The sequence below is a fragment of the Pteronotus mesoamericanus genome, unplaced genomic scaffold (assembly GCF_021234165.1).
Source record: "Pteronotus mesoamericanus isolate MK-2021 breed Mesoamerican mustached bat unplaced genomic scaffold, CSHL_Meso_final scaffold_408, whole genome shotgun sequence".
Taxonomy (NCBI): domain Eukaryota; kingdom Metazoa; phylum Chordata; class Mammalia; order Chiroptera; family Mormoopidae; genus Pteronotus; species Pteronotus mesoamericanus.
The window spans coordinates 6,536,706-6,551,357 of record NW_026555315.1 but is presented as its reverse complement, the minus strand read 5'-3'; the positions used below and the strand labels follow the sequence as shown (position 1 = coordinate 6,551,357).

The 14,652-nt window shown below is 46.7% G+C and overlaps 1 protein-coding gene across 1 annotated transcript in view; it reads left to right on the top strand.

The window, feature by feature from the left end:
- The window catches only part of ACBD4 (acyl-CoA binding domain containing 4), a 114,847-nt gene that overhangs the window by 34,713 nt on the left and 65,482 nt on the right, over positions 1-14,652 (top strand). The window lies entirely within an intron of this gene.

Genomic DNA, 14,652 nt, shown 5'->3' with positions numbered 1-14,652 from the left:
AGGGCTAACAACATTGTTTTTATTGCTGAGGCCCCCGCACCATATCACTCCCCAACTGTATTTCACTCCCTAGTGGGGTACCAGATTGTGACAAGCATTTCCATGCATCTTTAGAAACTCAAATTTGCTTTTGACAGACAGTAAGGAATTTTTTAGCTTGATTCTTTAAAAAACATTTTTTATTGATTGATTTTAGAAAGAGAGAGAGAAACATTGATTTGTTATCCCACTTATTTATGCATTCGTTGGTTGCTTCTTGTCTGTCGAACCCACAACTTTGGCATATGGGGATGACTAACCAACTGAGCTACCCAGCCAGGGCTCGGCTTGATCCTTGACAAGGAGACATAGCAGGATCTGGGGATCAAGGTGGAGGAGTATCTTGAACTGAATCTATTTTGAAAATATATTATGATGAAATATTTCAGACACAGAAAAGCATATAGAATAATGGAATGAACCGCCTGCTTAAGAAAGGAAACATTAAAAATGTTCCCCAGGGTTTTCCTCCCTGATCGCATCCTCGCAGTTGAGCCACCCACCTGAATTTGGGGCTCATCATTTCGAGATGACTCTTGAGGGAGGAGCAGGGATATGCAGTCAGGTGGAGGTGGAAAAAGGAGTAACTAGCAGAGAGAACAGCAGGGCAAGGAGTCAGAGGAATCATTGTGGGCAGAGCGTATTGGGCACGGCTGGCAACCCGGGGACCTGTGGAGGAGGTGGGGGGGGATTTGGGGCGGTAGAGAAGCAGCCAGCCCCGCTCTTCAGTCATCTTTGTCACCTGAGCATCTAATCCAGTGGGTGGTACAGATCGGCCTTATTCAATGCTAAACTGATAAATGAGTGAACAAATAGCTGCTGAGTTGATTTCAGCCTTCCTTGGTGGGGTGGGGTGCTGGTGGCAAGAGGAATAGAAAGTCTGAACAAGAATGTTTTTGAAGAGAACCGTCATTTTGTTCTCACAAGGCGCAGCACACCACCACCTTCATCAGTGTTGCCACAGAGAGAGACCTCGCTTTATTTTTGTTTTTTGATTTATTGATTTCAGAGAGAAAGAGAAGAGAGAGAAAAAGAGACTGATTTATTGTTCCACTTAGCTATGCATTCATTGTTTGATTCTTGCACGTGCCCTGCCGGGAATGGAACCCGCAACCTTGGCAAATGGGGACAACACTTTAACCAACTGGGCCACCCAGCCCGGGCTGAGACCTTGCTTTAACGGGTGTCAGTAAGAGCAAGAATCCACTTTGTGGGCAGGCGTGAGATGATGGGATGGACTAGAGGCCTTCTCCCAGCTTCGGTGACACTACCAGTGTCATTCACCGGTGTCACTGGCTCTGACTGGAGGTATGCAAATAATCAGCTTCCCACAGAAGCAGGACCAATTTTTCTTTGTTAAAAACAATCCCCAAACCTGTGTGTCCCCTTCCGTGTGTTCGTCATTTGGCCAACTCTGCTCCTGGCCGTAGAGGCAGCCCCTCCTTTGCAGCCCTAGAGGCCCCTCTCAGAGCTGGCAGTGCTTACGTGGGTTTGAGTGGCGAGAAGAGCTTTTCTCAGAGGCTGCATTCCACGTGGGGCCTACCAAACAGATAAAAGGCGTCTGCAATTAGTGGCATCTCTTTGCAAAGAATTAATGGGTTGGAGCCTGTTTATTCTCTTACCCTGTGATCCTGTTTGACCAAACCTTGGCTTTTCTGTCCCAGGAAGTGCACAAATGCACTAATGGAAGAAAGACAAATGAATTGAGCTATTTTATAAATATATCTTTAAGGGTCTTGGAGAAAGAGCAAGTTATTAAAAGGTTTTGACAGTATGAATCGTAGACATTTAGGCCACCACATTCTGCATTTGCAGAGTTCTGGCTCCAGAAGTCATCTTGTTTCTTCTCTGTGCCCTGTAATATTTCAGATACAGAGTGTAGAGTGAGGCTGGGGCCTTCATTATTGCTGCCCCTCCCCAGCCCTCCCAACTTAGGCAGGGTGGGGAGCAGAGTTTGCAGTGTGCCCTGCACGTGGGATTCAGCATGGGAAGATGTCACATTGCACCCTGACTCTGCCGCTTTTACCGGCAGAGCAATCCTCTACTCACCGCACATTTGTTGAGTATCAGGCACTAAGCTGGTGCTGGAAAGGCAAAGATGAAAGACCCAATTTCCCTCCCATCCTCTTTTTAAAAAAGATTTTATTTATTTATCTTTAGAGAGAATGGAAGAGAGGAAGAAAGAGAGGGAAAGAAACAGATTGACATAGATTGATCGGTTGCCTCTCGTATTTGCCCACCCTGGCTGGGGACCGACTGACCCCACAACCCAGGCATGTGCCCTGACAGGGAAGCGAACCCGTGGCATTTGGCTTTGTGGAAGGACTCCCAGCCAACTGAGCCAAACCAGTCAGGAGCCATTTTTGCTTTTAATGCTGAAATATGTCAGGCAATCAGAAAAGCATGAAGTATACAGAATAATAAAACGAACACCTATGTGAAAAGCCAGCTGGATTAAGAAATAAAGCTAGAAAAACATTTGAAGTCCCTGCGCATACTCCAGTTCCTTCTCTCACTAAAATGGAAACCTCTGTTCTGCATTTGGGGTTATCATCCCCCTGCATGTCTGTTAGCTGCACTACCCAGGTACAAATATAGCGATAGCTACTTTTAAAATTTCTATGAATCATAGGAATCAAATCTTTTAATAACTTGCTCTTTACTCAAAAACACTTTAGGATTTATTTATGTGATACAAGTAGTTTGATTCATTTGCCTTTTTTATATTAGTGTAAACTCTTAATTGAAGCATAACATTTATACAAACAAGCGCATCAAGTCATAAAGCACATACAGTGCAGCATAGTGAATTTTCGTAAAGTCAACACACCCATGTAACCACACCCAATAAAGAAATAGAACACTTCCATCACCCCAGGGCTTTCTGAGCCTTGCAGCAGTAGTTTATTCTTTTTAATTGAAATATAGTATTCCATTGCATTAATACATAAATATACTTAAATGCATTAATTCTTTCTGCTGCTGCTGGACTTTTCTGACATTCCCAGTTTCTGGTTGTTACAGTTAGTGCTGCTATAGAAATCATTTTATGTGTCATTTGGCGCACATGTGTGCCCATTTCTCAGGTATATATCTAGGAGTGAAATTGCTGGGTCATCCTGTGTACATATATTCAGCTTTAACAGGAACTGCTCAATGGTTTTCCCCTCCACCGACCGGATAGAGTTTGCACTACATCCTTGGCCAACACTTAGTTTTGTATCCTTTTTTAATTTTAGCTGTTCTGGTGGGGATGACCCTCCCTTTTTAAAGTTAAATTTACTATGCTAAGCACTTTACATGCATCTTCTTATTTTACCATCATGTAACCCAATGAGGAGGTTAGTGTTGTTAACACTGTTTTGCAGATGAGAAAATTAAACTTGAAGAAGTGAAGGCACTTCCTCAAGGCCACATGGTGAGGGCTAAGAGCAGCGGCTTGAGGCTTCACTGTCCCCATTCACTGTGGTCTGAAGCCCAGTCTGGTAGGGGTGGGAGACCCATGAAGACAAATCATTGGAAGCTGGAGAGACAAATGCAGTAACTGTGAAGTGCAAGGGTGGCCCCAAAACTGAGTGAGACCAACCCCAGTGGATGAGTCAGCAGGGTCACAGAGGAGCACTGGATTGAATGGATCTTTGGACAAGTCATCTTAGGATAACAGTACCCATCTCCAATGGTCCTCATCTGAGGATTCAAGGTGCTGGCAGTAGGTAAAGTTGTGGTACCTTGCACAGAGCTGGTGTTCAGTGAAGTGTTGTTGAAGGAATTAGTGAATATATAGAAATGGGATGTTCTGGCTCAGTGGATTGAGCACTGGCCTGTGAACTGAAAAGTTGCTGGTTCAGTTCCCAGTCAGGGCACATGCCTGGATTGCAGGCCAGGTCCCCATTTGGGGGCATGCAAGAGACACATTGATGTCTCTCCCTTTTTTTCTCCCTCCCTTCCCCTCATAAATGAAATCTTCGAGGAAAGAAATGAGAGAACCTCATACAATTATGGCCCTTCCTGGAGCCAGGGGGATGGACAAAGTGACCTTTCATCCTGAGTCTGGGAGGGCCAGGGCTGGGGTCGGGGGTCGGGGGTGGGGGGGCGGAGCTGGAGTAAAGGGCCAGCTCCACCTTCCCAGGAAGGGAAGACCCGCCCACCAGTCCACGCTAGCCCACTCTACTGACGAGGGGCTGTGTGACCAACTCTTTCTGGACAGGGAGAAATAACTTCACAGGGCACCTCCCCACCCCCTTCAGCACACTGTCATCCTCGCGCCTTCTCCGATCTGATCTCTGGACCCAGCCGAAAGGACAGGAGTCTGGGAGCTACAACTTTTAGAGAAGGGCCCAGGCAGGCTGGGGGTGGGCAGAGGTGTGTGTTTGTTTTGAAGGCCTGGTGCAGCTCAGGAGGTTTAGAAAGAAGAGGAGGAGGAGGAGGGAGAGGCGGAGTAAAGGGGGAGGGAAAGAAAAGGGAGGATTTATGTGCTACCCTGACGCTAGGGCCAAGGACTGAAGCCTCTTCCTGCTTAGACTGTCCCCTCCTCCACCAGGCGTCAGGCAAGGGAGTTGCCTTGGGGTGTCCAAGGTAGCGGGGGGAGTGCGGAAAAGCTGAGAGCCTGGGAGTGGAAAGCTAGACCCGGGCAAGGATGAGCGAGGATGCTTACAAACCCTGGTGGGCTGGGTTTTGAAAGACACCCTACGGGCCGGGCCGAGCAGTTCCAGGTTCCGCTGAGCCTCGGCCAAGCGCTGCCAGAGCTGGCTCAACAGCGGCACCTGCTGGCCAGAGCTCTCCCTGCGGGGCGGGGTTCCCCCTCTGCCCCAGGAGCCCAGCGGGTGAATCACTCAGGCGGCCGCTCCAGCTGCCAGATCAGAAAATGTCGGTGGCCGAGGAATGTCCCCAAAGCGGCGGGCCTCGGCCCTTCCGGTCGCCACCTGTTCCCCTAATTTTGCCCGGTACACCCAGGACACCGATCGATGGTCCGCTCTGGGCCAGTTCGGGGCCAGTGCTGGGGGAAAAGAGCAGGAATCAAGGTCCCCAGCTTCAGGAGGTTCTTAGTGTGGGTAGTTTTTTTCTTTTTTTTAAAACTTTATTTGGGAAAAAAAAGATTACAGTAGAGTTACAAGAACGATGCAAAGATCTTCCATATACCCCTTACACGGATTCAACACTTTTAAGAAATGTATCCCATTTGTGCTCTCTCTTTATATATATATTTTAAATAAAAAATACATAAATATTTTAATAAATATTATATTTATAATAAATACATATAATGTATAAATATATTTATTTAAAAATTAAATACATATAATGTATAAATACAAATATATACAACATATAATTTGCATATAAATACATATTTATGTATAAAATATATAATTTATTATATGTAATATATTATATAAACTATATAATTTATTATATAAATTATATATTATTACATATTATTATATAACTTATATAATATATTATAAAACATATTAAATAATTATTTATATTTATATAGTTACCTTTAATTTATATAATTATAATGATATAAATTATACAGATTATGAATATAATTTATATTGTAAATTATATAAAATAAATTATATATTTTATATAATATAAATATATATTTTTTCCTGATCTGAGGGGACGTGACAACAGTCGTGCCCATTTACCCATAAATACTTCAGTGGGTATTTCCTAAGAACAAGGACATTCTCTTGCATAACCACAGTAGACTTTTCAGCTTCGGGGAATTTAATATTGTTACAATACCTTTATGTAATCTACTGTCAACACTCCAATTTTATCAATTGACTTAATAAGGGTCCTTTAAGAGTTCTTTTTCCTTCTAATACAGGACTCACACCAGGGTCACACTTTGCATTTAATTATTATGTTTCTTTGGCTTCTTTAATCTGGAGCAATTTCTCATCTTTTTCATCTTTCATGGCATTTTTTAAAAAAGATTTTATTTGTAGGCAGAGGAGAAGGGAAGGAAAAGGAGAGAAACATCAATGGATGGTTGCCTCTCGCACACCCCCTACTGGGAACCTGGCTTGCAATCCAGGCATATGCCCTGATTGGGAATCAAACCCAAGACCCTTTGGTTGGCAGACTGATGCTTAATCCATCGAGCCATGCCAGCCAGAGCTCATGATGTTTTCTTCAAAGTAGAGAGACCCCCTTTACTCTTTTTTTTTTTTTTTTTTATCCTCACCCAAGGACTTTTTTTCCCCATTACTTTTGGAGAGGAAGAGAGAAAGAGAAGCATCCATTGGTTGCCTCCCATAGGCACTCAGACGGGGGATTGAACCCACAGCCCAGGCATGTGCCCTGACTGGGAATTGACCCTGCAACCTTTTGGTTACAGGACAATGCTCCAACCAACTGAGCCACACCAGCCAGGGCCCTTCTTTATTCTTCTGAATGCTCCTGGTTTGGGGTTTGCCTGGTGTTGTTTCCTTACTCATAGATTCAGGCTACGCATCTTTGGTGGCAATATTGCACAAGTGATATTATGTTCTTGGGGTGGGATTCTTCACCTTAAGGATTCATGGGACTCTTCTGAACTTCTAAGGATTAATCTCTGAGTTATCTGTAAAAACTTTAGTCAGATTTTCAACACAGGTTATGAGTAGCACCATTAATTATGTGTGTGTTTTTCTCTCTGCTGATGGCCGGCTTAGGCTCTGCTCTCAGTTTCTCCCCTCCTCTTCCTCCTGCCACCAAACTTGCCACTGAAATCCAGCAGCTCCTGTTGAAAGCATTATTCTTTTTAGAGGCCACAAGGGACAGACTAATTGCCCAACTCAATGGTCTTCAGAGTCTTTACCCTCTTGACCTCCTCTCAGACCACGGGACTGGCCCTTCTCCCTGAAGCCTCCAGGGGCCAGGCTGCCTCCCCAGTCTCCGCCCACCCTCCCCCGCCCACGAATGACGGATGCTGGCTGGTGCCTGCTGGCTGCTCTGGGAGCGCCTTGCAGGAGGTGGTTCATCTGGGAAAATCCACAGGTGCTGGTCTTTCTTTTGCCCCCGCCCCCAACCTGAGTGGAGACATCCTCCCAGTTTCTGCCCTCAGATGGGGGCAGAAACCCTCTTCTTCACCAGCTTAGGAGGGGAGTCCTGAATCTCCACCCTCCTGTCTGGGCCGGCCTATGTGGCTACCCCTTAGATCTCAGGCATCACAAATGGAACTGTTCACTTCTCTCTCAGCCTGTAATTCTTCCTTTGTCCTTGTCCCCATTGTGACCCACCATCTCTTTGTCACCTCCAAACATAAGCTGTGTTTCACCCTCATATCAGAGCCATGTCTTCCCTTTCAAACATCACGCCCTTCTTTTCTTCTGCTTCTCTTTCCTGACCTGCGTTTTGCTTTGAAATCCCTATGTGGTCTTCAGTTCTTCCTTCTCTTGTTGATGCCTCAGCTGATCGTGTCCCTCTCGCCCCCCTCACCTGTCAGTCACCCGGCCCAAGTCTCATATACTTACTCACCGTGTCCACCAGGACCTTGAGGATTGGGCCTGTGGACGCTTCTGGACTCCCACCCTCCCCTTCTAGTCCCATACCCCTCATTCCTGTCATACCAAATCTGTCACGTTTCTCCCAACAGGCCATTGCTGCTGGACCTTTGCACATGCTGTTCTTTCTGTTTGAACGGCCATTCACATTGTTTTTCCATTCCCACTAATTTGGTCAAATGCTCAAATGTCACCGTCTCCGTGAAGACTTCCTGACATCCTCAGGCAGCTCCGCCTTTACATCTGGGCAAGCGGAGCCTGGCCCTGGCCCCCTCCAGCTGTGACCCCCCCCACTGAACAGCGAGCCCCCGGAAGCCTTGGCTCACTTTCTAGACCAGTGCTGTCCAACAGAACTTTCAACAATAACAGAAATGTTCTCTATTCGCACTGTCCAATATGGTAGCCACTAGCCACATGTGGCTATCAAGCGCTTGAAATGTGGCTCAATGTGAATGAAACTGAATGTTTAATTTTATTTGATTTTAAATAGTTCAAATCAAAATTTAAATAGCTACATGGCACTAGTGGCTACCATATTGGACAGCACAGGATCTGATCGTGCCTTCGGTACCTGGGATCTCAAGGTTCCCAGCCCAGGGTCTGCACAGGCTGTGTCCCAGGTTTATTCTCCTGAGGGCAGACTGTACAGCTGATGTACATCGTCCTAGGTGTGCAGGTAGGTAAGCGTGCACTTGTGTGGTGTGGAGTGTGGTGAGGCTAGAACATGGATTTGTGGCCTGGTGTGTGTGTCTATGTGCATGTGTATGTATGAGACTGTGGCCCCTCTTAGGGACAGAGCTGGGGGTGAGAAAAGAAGGGGATGCAATTCTCCAACTGTCATGTTCCCGTACAGAGTCATAGAATTTTTTTTAAGGTTTTATTTATTTATTTTTAGAGGGGAAGGGAGGAAGAGAGGGAAACATCAATGTATGGTTGACTCTCGCACGCCCCCTACTGGGGACCTGACCCACAGGCCAGGCATGTGTCCTAGACTAGGAATTGAACTGGTGACCTTGTGGTTCGCAGGCCAACACTCAATCAGGGCTAGGATTTTTTATTTGAACCCAGCTTTCTGGGTCCTCTTGAAGGTATATGTGCCAGAGTAAGAGGATGGAATTTATTTATCTTTGTTGGTTTGATTTATAACTTTTAAATATTTAGATGAATTGTATATAAGTGGGCTCCAGTTGACTTCTGGCCCTGGACCCACAAATGTGAGGAGTGGGGCTGGAGTTAGTTTCTCCCTCCGTGGTCCCTGTGACCCCCGAACCTCCCCGCAGGCACCCCTCCTAGGCTGTGAGCTTTTCCCCACAGGCTCCAGTCTGATTCTTGTCTGTTTCCCCAGTGCCTGGAAAGCTGTCCACCCACCATGAATTGTTACTAAATAGTGAATGAAGAGGTTCAGCTGCTTGCTCAGAGCCTTGCCCTGATCTCCGCTTTGTCGCAGTGGCTTCTGGGTTGACTGGCCAAGAAGGAGACCTTTGAAAACTAGCTGTCCCTAGTCAACTAGGGACAGTAGGGAGAGCTGGGCCCCCAGACCTGGGTTCTTGTCTCTGCTCTGCCATTTTCTTGACCTCGGACACCTTTCTGAGCCTGGGTTTCCTCATCTGAAAAAAAGTGGTGTTAATAACACCACCCTCAGCGTGTTACCATGAGGATCAAACTAAATGAGACTCTCTCACAGGCATATGCCTGGTATTTAACAGGTCTTCCATAAACGCTCCTTCAGTCAGCATTCATTAAGTACCTACTCCGTGCCAGGACCCACGCTCTGTTCTCCATCGTGGGTGCCCCCTATCGCAGAAGATAGGCCTGGGTACTCGCAGGGGCTCCCTCGGCCCACCTTTTCCTCTTAGCTCTGCAGCGCTGGGCACCTGGGAGCCCCATTCAGTTGGCTACTGGCTGGATGAGGCCTCATCTACCCTACTTTGTGTCGGCTTCTGGGCCCTGAAAGGAAAAACCATGTTTTTCACTTCTGGCTGGGTTAACAGTGCTGATTGAGAAAGACGGATGGACAGATAGATCAACGAAGATAAGAGCTGTTGTTTGTGGCCTCTCAGCTCAGCCCGACACCCCGGAGCTTGAGAGGGGACCAAATGCCTCCGTGGCAGAATGTTTCGGATATTATGACGACTTATTCTGCGATTTAGATTTAGTGTGAACCAACGAGCTCACCCCCACCTCCCTTGGCTGTCGCCTCAAGGTCGAGAAAAGCGAGAGGGCCCGCTTGGGTGTGAATCCCAGTTGTGCCGTTTTCTAACTGGGTGACTTGAGTTACCTCATCCTTAGCAGCCTTAGTGGGCTCGTTAAGAAAATGGGAACTGAATAATCTCCAATTCACAGGGCTGTGGTTTGTAACTCACGCTTTGGGTTCCCCCTTCCCAGACTGTTACCCAAACTCAGTCATTCGGTCTTTACCCCTTTGACCTCAGAACTGACTACTGCCGAGTTTGTGTGACAGCTACTCCTCCCAACCCCTCGCAGGCTATTGGGGTGTCTTCATCACCGTCATCATCGCCATCATCATTGTCACCACTTCCACTTTAGGGCGCTACGTACTTACAACTTTATGCATAGTACTTTTTGCTATTCTATTCTAGATATTTTCCCATTTGTATTAGGAATCCTTCAACCCATGACTTTTTTAGAAGTGCATTTTGACATTTTCAAATGCCTGGGGTTGTCTTTTTGATTATTAATTTCTAATTTAATTCTGTTGCTGTCAGAAAATGAGGTCTGCATGATTTTAAAAAAATTGGTTCAGCCCTGGCTGGTGTGACTTAGTGGACTGAGCTCCCGCCTGTGAACCAAAGGGTCACCGGTTTAATTTCCAGTCAAGGCACGTGCCTGGGTTGTGGGCCAGGTCCCCAGTAGGGGGCGCGTGAGAGGCAACCATATATGGATGTTTCCCTCTCTCCTTCCCTTCCCTTCTCTCTAAAAATAAATAAATAAAACCTTCTAAAAAGGTTGGTTCAAATATGCCTTATGGTCTGATATGTGGCCACTTCTGTAAAGGTGTGCCTGAAAACAAAAATGTGTTTGTCCATTATTGACTAGAATATTCAGAATATTCATTTGGATTAAGCTTGTCAATTGTATTGTTTAAATCTTCTGTAATACATCCAGACTGATTTTTTTTTCCATCTGTTTAAACTACCAATTCCAGAGGGAGGTGACTTAAATCTCCCTTTGTATTGGCGGACTTATCTATCTTTTCCCAATATTTCTGCTTTGTGATTCTGAAGCCATGTTATTAAGTACACACAACTGCAGAATAGTTATATCTTCCTGAGAAGTTGAGGCAGAAAGTATCCTTCCATCATTCTCTGTGGATTGATTTTTTTTTCCAGGTTACCCAAGGATATCACCTTCTGGGCACCCTCGACTTTTGTAAAGGGCAGATTGTCTTTGATCCAACCTTCTACCATCTGAAGACCCAGGTTTTGTCTTGCTCCTCTCTGGATTTGTGCATTTAGGACTTTTTATTTTCTTGCCAACTCAGCCTTGCACTGACAATAACACACACATTTTATCTTTTATCTAGCACTTTTTAGCTGTTTCATATTATCAGAAAGGTTTCTCTGAAAATAGAGTCCACCGTATTGCCAGACATAAAAGTTTCTGCTAAGTCCTTTACATGAAATTTTATGTGCTATTACAAGCAATTCTATGATATCCTGTCCTAATTTTTTTTGGAATAAGAGAACGGAGGCTCAGGGGCTTTAGGACTGGGTTTGGACGCTGGCTCTGACATTTACCAGCCGAGTGGCCTTGGGAGATCGGTCACTCAAGAGGGCACTGAGCTCAGAGAGCACAGCAACGAGGTCTGCCTTGCAGGGCTGATGTCCAGCTGCAAAGGACACATGGAAAGTGCCCACCTCTGCACCTGCCACAGTGCTGCTGCTTGGAAGACATCAATAACCTTTGCTGTCTACAGGGAAGGGACATGTGCTTGGTATTAGAGGCTTGTCCTCTCTTCACTGAGAGGTATTGATGAGGATAGTTCAAGCGTCTGCTTGAGAGCAACCTGGGAGACCATAAAAGGCACACCTCTCGACCCTACCTCTTGTGAGATTCTGATTCTGATGTGTGGCCAGCTTTGGGCATCTGTGTCGTGAGGAATTGTCCATACCGTCCCCCTGGGCTGCCCTCCGGGGGGTCACAGAAAGGATGGTGTAGTGGGGCTACTGCCTTCACCTACCACAAGTTGCCAGGAAGAGGGATAGAGCAGCCCTCCTTGGTCAGACAGCAGGCAACTTGCTTTTATTTCACTTTAACTTCTGGATGGGTAATACATGCATATGGCCCCAAAATCAAAATGGTGTAGAAAGAAGTGGGTTGGGAAGTCTTGCTCCCACTGCTGGATTGTGCACTGTGGCCCCAGCACCTTACAGGCTACCACTTTCATTACTTTCTCTATGCAAAGTGAAGCAAATATCAATATTTATTCTTATTTTCACCTCCCTTTTCACACAATACAGAGATGGGGCCTGTCTCTGGGATGCAGGAGGACGGCGTGTGAGCTGTCCTGGGAACGCCAGGCCTTCGGCCTTTGACCTTGAAATCTGGAGGGCTCCTGCAGCGGGAGGGCTTTTGGGTTTGGGGCCGAGGCGTGACCAGGGCCTGCAAACAGGAGTGGCCCTTGAGCACGGGCTCCCTGCTTAAACCTAATCTTCTACTCTCCCTCCAGCCAACATGCAGGCCTGTTCTCTTGCATTCAATATTTAAGTCCTGGGCGGGGGATGCAGGGACAGAAAAGATGAAACAGCCTCTGCCTCGCAGAAAGAAAGAGACAGATCAGCACCTGCCTTGCAACAAAGACTTTCAAAGAGGCCGCACTGCATGTCATGAGGCCTGCTCCGGGCCTCTGTGAGTGGGGACGGAGGAGACAGGCAATCTCACGCGTTGCTGGGGGTTGCAAACGGATGAAAACCTCTTGGAGGGCAATTCCATGAAAATCTATCCAAAATTTAAAAGCTCATAACCTTTGACCCAGCAGTGTCGTATTTATGCATTTATTTTACAGACACACATAAGTGCAGACATGTATATGTACTAAGACATATTCTGCAGGCAGCAGGGTATCTCTAGGAGGGGAAGAGGGAAATCAACTGTGACACACCATGTGATGGGAGACTATGTAGATTTTGTAAAGACAGGTGTGTTTTTAAGTGAAAATAGCAAGGTGCTGCGCAGTGTGCAGTGTGTGCTATCACTCGCGTCAAACACAGACACACACATGCACACACTGCCTGTATATACCCGAACTATCTCTGGAAAGGTACATTAAAATTATTTTTCTTTTTAACTGTGCACACGTAGTACCTTTTATCTTTATTTTTAAAGAGGCACCAGCTGAGTAATGGTGGGCAGGAAGGGGGAGGAAGGAGATTCCTGGGGAAACCTGCTCAGTCACCTGACCTCTAAGTGTACCCAGTGACTGCACAATCCCTGCATTGGAGGTGACAAGGGGACAACAGTCCAGAAATGTCACCCACGCAGTGACTCCATCTTCACCACTGGAGGCCTCGCCCTATCTTGACTGTCATACTGCCTATGCCCAGCAGGGGGAAGCACAGACCTACCAAAGCATTGGTTCCAAACTTCACCAAGCATCCCTTCTAGGATTTCCTCCTCTGTGGACCCTTTTGGTAAAATACGCTCTGCCAAGCCAACCAAATTTCTTAAGTAATAATTTATTAAATCCCCTCCCCTTTTTTGGTAACTCACAGTTCTGATTAGTACCAGGGAGAGACATCGTAGGCCTGTTGGGCTGGCTGTTTTCCACACAAGAGGTCCCACCTAGCCCAGCCTGATTTCCACCCCACCAGGGGTGAGGAGGGGGTTGGCGATGGCCTGAGCACTTCCAGGGACTGAGGGCACAGGCTGGGAACTATACATCAGAGGCTCCCCACCCTGCTCGGATTTTCAGCTGCGGGCACAACTCCTGCCATTCTCTAGAGGAAGGAAGCACGAGCACCTGGCACCACAGGCTTGACTAGTGGCAGCTACCATCCCAGATGTGTTTAGAGTCTGTCCCTTGCCAGGCTGTGAGCAGCCCCAGGACAGGGACTCTTCTCATCTGCCACAGAACCTCCAGGAGTGAGCACAGTGCTGGGCACACAGCAGGTACTAAGTAAAAAATTGTTGGTAAATGGAAAGAGACAGCCATTGAGGAGATCAGGGACTAAGTTCTTTAAGAAGATAGAAAGCGGGGTGGGGTGGGGAAAGAGGTGCTAGCTAGTTTCAAGGGCAAGAACTCAAGGGCAAGATTCTGGTCTGTCTTCGGCTGGGGGTGAAGGCGGTGGGGGCAGAGTGGATCGCCTTCTTAGCACGCCCAAGGAGAATTCTGCTTAGTCTTGCCTTATGGGTCCCTGGCTGCGACAGGAAATAAGTGACTGCATCTCTCACCTGACTGAGGTCCTGATGACCTTGGTAGGAGAAAGGTTTACATCAGGGCGACCTAGGGGAAGGGCTGGCTCATTCCAGGGCCTTTCTTAAGATTCGTTAATTTTTCAGCTCCTGTTTCAATTCTTGTCAGGTGTTTTTTGTTTTTGTTTTTGTTTTAAATTTGAGAGGGAGGGCAGAAAGAAGAGGAAGCTATGGGCGGGGGGGATACTTATGGCCACTGTCCTGGCCTCGAGAAAGTCCAGAGCTCATTACTGGGTCCTCCCTCAATGCCTTGGTAGTACGAGGAGGAACCAATTGGGGATCCCCGCAAATTAAATGGGGTACAAGAGGCGCAACCAAAAGAGAAAAACTTCAAGTTCAGCCTGGATATTGTGTCAAGACCTGGGGTTCCTCACCCCGCAATGCTCTTTCATCCTCTGGTTCATCCTAAGTGAGAGGGACAGTGGAGCGTCAGGGCAGCAGCTCCAAGACAGTGTAGATTTTGAAGGTGAACAGCGAGGAGGCCTGTTTTTGCTTTTGATTAGCTGTGTGCTCTTGGACAAGTCACTTAACCACCCTGAGTCTCCGTTTCCCCATCTCTCAAGTGAGGCCATCAATATCTATCTTCCGTGGTCATTGTCAGGATTAATGAAAGAAGACCTCTGGAACTATTCCTGTAATTGTCAGACATCAGAAATTGTTATTCTTCAAGATGAGAGGCTAC